The sequence below is a fragment of the Pollachius pollachius genome (assembly GCF_949987615.1).
Source record: "Pollachius pollachius genome assembly, chromosome: 9".
Classification (NCBI taxonomy): domain Eukaryota; kingdom Metazoa; phylum Chordata; class Actinopteri; order Gadiformes; family Gadidae; genus Pollachius; species Pollachius pollachius.
This window is the reverse complement of record NC_136942.1, coordinates 5659011-5665637: the sequence shown is the minus strand read 5'-3', so window position 1 is coordinate 5665637 and position 6627 is coordinate 5659011.

Here is a 6627-nt window from a genome sequence, read left to right as displayed (position 1 = left end):
CGAGTGAGACTCTGGCTAGGTTTGTCTGTCCGCATTGGCACGAGCTATAGAATCCTATTAGACTGAGTGCAGCTGCACGTCACATCTCGCCATGCGTTCTGGCCAATTGAGAATCCACGTCTTCATTAAGCTGTCCAAGGCGCGTACATATACATCGGGCAAATAGTAGAGAGAAAGCCTTATTTGGGTATAACATGAAAGAGTTTGGAGAGGGAGAGCCGGGAGGGGACGTTTGTATATCGTTTGTTTTAAATAATTATTCTGGGGGCTCTTGTCACATTTGACACGACAAAGGGTTCAATTGAGGATACGTCTTTTTTTTCTTCTACATTGCTCATGCGACCTAAGCCGGATTGGCCAGGGATTTTGCATGGGATACTGCTGCAATTATACGTTATTTACTGTCATTCATCGACCCTCAAATTAGAGTCTGCGTTTGAATGCAATAAATCAATTGTAAACAGTATGAAGTTTTCTTTATTGTATTGTTTTGACACGTCTTCTGAGGTGTTTATTTTCCTTGAAGATTTGTTTGACAGTTTCAAAATGATTTATTCAGTCCAATTGATAGGGGCAGCAAAATCAAAATGGCGGATGCCGCCATTTCAGGCGATTCATGTCATCGGGCCAAGGGTTTAGAAAAAAACGTGCATCTTTTAAAACAAAACTTTTGGTCAATGATACTAAAAGATATATAGGGTATATTCAAACACATTTATATACAAGGTTATTCAACAAATAGCTCTTATTTTACAAATTGTTCAACCTTAGAACAAGTAAAGGAGGAAATCAAAAAGTGTATATTTTTTATCTAATAAAAGTTGGCACAAACAATCTATGGCAAAACAAACAGCCGCAAACCACCAAATTAAGCCTAACACATTTTGCCACCATTAAACCTATTCCATGTGTGGAATAGTATAGGTAGTCTGTTGAATAAGTAATAATCACAGAATAGAAGAATTCATTGGAATGTTAAGAATCGGTTGGAATTTGAATCTGAATTTGGCCTGAGACTTACAAAATAACTACTACATCAGCACATAGCAAGGCCCGGATAATCAAAAAAAAAATCGTATGGAGCAATGAATACGAATATTCAGCAGAGCCAGAGGGAAACGGCACTGCAGTGTGCAGTGAGCCTGCTACAAGAGAAACATTTGGGAATTTGCGGACAATATTGTGTTTTCCTCCTGTTCAAATAGCTCTAGATGTGGGTGTGTGTGTGTGTGTGTGTGTGTGTGTGTGTGTGTGTGTGTGTGTGTTTGTGTGTTTTAGCTTCAATGTTGTGCTGAGAAACCTCCAACCCTACTATACTTCTACCCCCACCACTACTATTAGTACCCCCACCACCACTCACACTACAACCACCACCACTACCACCACCACCACCAGCTCCACCACCACTTATACTAGTCTATCACCCCTAATACTAACACCACCACCACCAGCTCCACCACCACTTATACTAGTCTATCACCCCTAATACTAACACCACCACCACCAGCTCCACCACCACTTATACTAGTCTATCACCCCTAATACTAACACCACCAGCACCACCACCACCACCACCACTTATACTAGTCTATCACCCCTAACACTAGCACCACCAGCACCACCACCACTTATACTAGTCTATCACCCCTAATACTAACACCACCAGCACCACCACCACCACCACCACTTATACTAGTCTATCACCCCTAATACTAACACCACCAGCACCACCACCATCACCACCACTTATACTAGTCTATCACCCCTAACACTAGCACCACCAGCACCACCACCACCACCACCACTTATACTAGTCTATCACCCCTAACACTAGCACCACCAGCATCACTACTACCACCAGCTCCACAACCCCCCCAACAACCATCCCCACCACCACCACCACTCTACGCCTTCTACCAGGTGAAGGTGTGACATCTCATACATAAAACCAGAGGAATAATCAAAAGCGTGGAACAGAAGGCCGCGGATGGGGAGGGGGGAGGGGGGGAGGGGCTTACCGCTGTAGCAGCACAGCCTCACACTTGGATAAGAGGCGGTTGACAGCAGCAGCAGCAGCACCAGCGGTGGAGGTAGAGGAGGTGGAGGTGGTGGTGGTGGTGGTGCTGCCGGAGAGAGAGAGAGAGAGAGAGAGAGAGAGAGAGAGGGGGGGGGACTCGATGAGGTGGTCTTGCTTTAAGCCGCGCCGCACGTGTCAAAACAACCTCTCCATTACCGCTCGGGCCTCGGAGGTCGCTCCCTATCGTGTCGGGGAACAAAGGTCGCGACCCCGGGGTCAACAGCGTTGCAGCGGAAGCAGCGTGGCCCCTTTGAGCGCTGCGCTGCTGTTTGCTTTAAGGAGCTAAAGATTACCAACACATTAACTAATGCTGGTTAGAGGGGTCACAACCCCCGGGACAGAGGTCCCCGGGGGGCGGAACATCACGTCTTATTAACACGGCCTGACCTTTGACCCGGCCCCTCTCTCCCCTCCCCCCACAGTCACCTCAGACCGGTCGACTGTGGCCGCTGCTTCCCTCTATGCTGACACACAGGCATGAACACACACACACACACACACACACACACACACACACACACATACAGATACACCAGACATGAGAGCACACACAAACACGCACACACACACACAAATACACCAGATATGAACACACACACACACACACACACACACACATGTACAGACACATACACAAACACACACGCACACACACAAACACCAGACATGAATATACACACGCACAAAGAATAACACACAGGCACCAACACACCAGACATGATCAGACAAACACATGCATGCAAAAACTCTCTCACACCCAAAGACACACACAGACACAGACACACACACACACACACACACACACACACACACACACACACACACACACACAAGCACACAAACACAATTATTTAGGTAGTGGAGATTGAGAATCCGCTAAACTAGTTTCTTTAGTTGCACTGCAATAATTGAAAAATGTCTGACAGAGGCTAACATTTATTGAGCAGTACAGCCTCAGTTAAATAATTTATGTGTGTATCGAAAGATTTAAGAATTTAATTTGTGATCGACAAAGCCTTTCAAACTGATTTTTTTTTAGGACGATGACTTTTGCCTCTCTTCGTGTTCGTAAAATGGGGGCATGTGAGTAAAGTTCTGATAACAAAATGGTGGACAAGACATGCGCAGTGTTGATGTCCCAGATAATATTACACGATGAAAAGAGTGCAGTTCTGGGTTCTTCAATCCAACTATTTCAGCCCGAGCTTTTATCTTAAAAATGTGGATGCACACTTTAGCTTAACCCTGTATAACCACGATTCACCTTAATGTTGTGTATTCCAACACACCTAAAACGATTACAGTGTATTCCAAATTGCTAAAATAATTGGATTATCTACCCTAAATAACTACTCCCTAATAGTTCTACCAACAGAAAAAAGTATTTATTAAATATAATGTGATTATCTAGGGCGGATTCCTCAGGGATGGCTGATTAATGATAATCTCAGAAGTTCAAGGTCATGCAATCAAATTAAAGGTAGCTGTTGAAATTCAGTTAAAGTGTGCTACAGATTTAATTTAACACATATTTCTAGCATATCATTGATAATTCTTAGGCTTTATTATTTTTAGTTTGGCAGTGATGGAATCAGTTGCAAGAATGTATTTTCTATATATTATAATAACATTCAGCAATAAAAAAAATGTGTTAGCTAAAAGGAAGAATTATAATGAAGATGAATTGTATAATCATTTAAAGGTATTTTAGTTTATAAAGCATAGAAAATACATTGAAATAAAAACAAAAAAGGCTCCGCCCCTGTATAATAAGAAACAGCTTTTTAAAGTTTTCAAAAGGATTGCAAATGAATTACAAAGTATAATATTTAACTGTATTATTTTAGCTAGTACGGATTAACACAATATAATGACTTACGTATATATAATGATTTATTTAACTTTCAACTCAGTTCTTAATTATTTTATTCTTCATCAAGTGTGTTAAAATCAAAATTATTAATACATTTAAATGTGAATACAACCTAAAACAAAGAAAAATATATAACAATAGTTATGAGGTCACTTCCAAATAAAACAAAACAATAGTTTAGTTTGAATTACCTTTACATTTCCTGGCATTCTGTATCACATTTACACACTCTTTTTTATAATATTTTGTTATTAGAATATAAAATTGTTTTCTGTATATTATTCGTCAATACATCAAACATTCTTAGTATGAATCAAAATGTCATTCAGTTCATGAGACATATGAAGATATCCCATGAAGTTTCAACCTGAGAAGAGAATTGACCCCAACACGCATATTTGTAACCAAAAGAAGTAAGTCATTTGTTATCAAATTAATCTGCATCACTTAGTTGAATTCTGAAATAATGCCACACTTATATTAGGTTTTGCAAATTTGGCTGATTTACTTTAGTCAGGCTGAAAATCAAATTTTCATCTCTTGTTTTTCTTTGAGGTTTGTTATTCAATTTACCAAGCAAAGAATTAGTTTTCTTTTTTTTATTTCTCTCATTTTCACATTTTCCAAACATGCATAAGATAGCATTTGGTCCAAACACACTTGTTCCACACAAACACATACACACACACACACACACACACACACAGACACACACACACACACACACACTTGCACTTGAATGCTTTTCATGCTCTTTAAAGTGTTTTTTGTCCATTCAAAGTGCAATTGTATCCAACAATGCATCCAACAATAATTAAATGAATGACGCCCTTAACCCTGTTTTTCAAAAAATGTGATAAATAAATAACTCAAGGCTAAAACCCAGCAAAGAAACGCTTTTTGTATCTGCATTGAACTCACCTACTTGCTTTTACTTGCTCTTAGACGATGTAGAAATTTAAAATGAAGGCGAGAAAGAGAGTGAGAGAGCACAAGAGAGAGCACGAGAGAGAGAGATAGAGAGAGAGAGAGGGAGAGGGATAGGGAGAGAGAGAGAGAGAGAGGGAGAGAGAGAGAGAGCTTCTTCTGTGGAAATTTAGAAAAAACTATGGAGCCTGATATGAGAACAGCCAGGAGAGAGGTCCTCTCCAAAAAGGGCTGTGCCCGGACTGTAACTAACAAGTAGTTCTGGTTCCCCTCCAGAGGCCAGCATATTGTCCTGAAGCGGGGGACAGCCCAAGTAGAGACGAAAGCCAGGGGTCATTTTTACCATTTCATTTAACACACTCCATTTGGAAAGACAAATCAATTCATTAATTCAGGCAATATCCAATGTTGTGTCTGAACATGTGCCTCTATCTATCTTTCTAGATCCTCTGTGTATTCACGTACATATCTATAATCATCAATTTATTTGCTTATCTACCAATCTGTATGCATGTACCTAGATAGATATAGGACATACTGCATACGTTCCATACACATGCTGTTTGTAAATACACACACGCATTTTTGTTGAATTACCGGGAGTGGAACGATAATAATAATAAAACAAATATAGAAATATATAGAAATGAGCTTTGGCCTTTTGTGCTCCGGACCTCTACCTGTCCTGCCCTCTACACACCTGGAAGGGGGCACCGGTTTTAAAACCGCCTGGACGGCTTCATTTTGCCGAGACCGGGGCCCGAGATCGAACAACGGGCCGAGATCGGACAACAGGCCGAGACGGAGCCAAGCGTGGGCGGGGAGCGGCCGGAGACCGGGCCAGTCCCGGGGGGGTTAGGGGAATCATTACCAAGCTCTCCGCCTTGACCCAGTCCGCCACCGGGACCAAAGGCGTCCTCGTGCATAAACGCACACGCACACGCACAAACACACACACACGCACACGCACAGAAGAATTGACAAATAAACACACACACAGGCTTATACATAAAACACGCTGACACACACACACACACGCAGACGCACAAACACATACACACACAAAAACACAACGATTAATTTACAAATAAGCAAACACACACAAACACACACACATATACATGCATAAAGCACACTGACAGACATACAAACATATAGACACACACACACATACAAAGACACACAAACACACTATTCCTTTCAATAGTGTATCAAGGACTTATTGTTATACTTTTTAATCAGTATCACAACACGTGCCCTCATCTCCTTTCCCTCCTGACACTCCTATCATACCTGATTCACTCCTTCATCTCATTTCCCTCTTAACTCTCCTGTCATACCTGATTCACTCCTTCATCTCCTGTCCCTCCTGACTCTCCTATCATACCTGATTCACTCCTTCATCTCCTGTCCCTCCTGACTCTCCTATCATACCTGATTCACTCCTTCATCTCCTTTCCTTCCTGACTCTCCTATCATACCTGATTCACTCCTTCGTCTCCTGTCGCTCTTAACTCTCCTGCCACGCCTAGTCAGTCCTTCGTCTCCTGTCCCTCCTCACTCTCCTGCCACACCTAGGCACTCCTTTTAGGCGTATTCACCTTCAAATCCAACAGTAGAAATTGACAACAACAAACAAAAACAAACAACAAACAAAAAAAGACATGAAGATACAGCCCCAGTCCGGCACTGCCTCCTGTAAGAAATGGTTCTGCAAAAATAACCAACCAGTGTTATAAAAGTTAGTGTG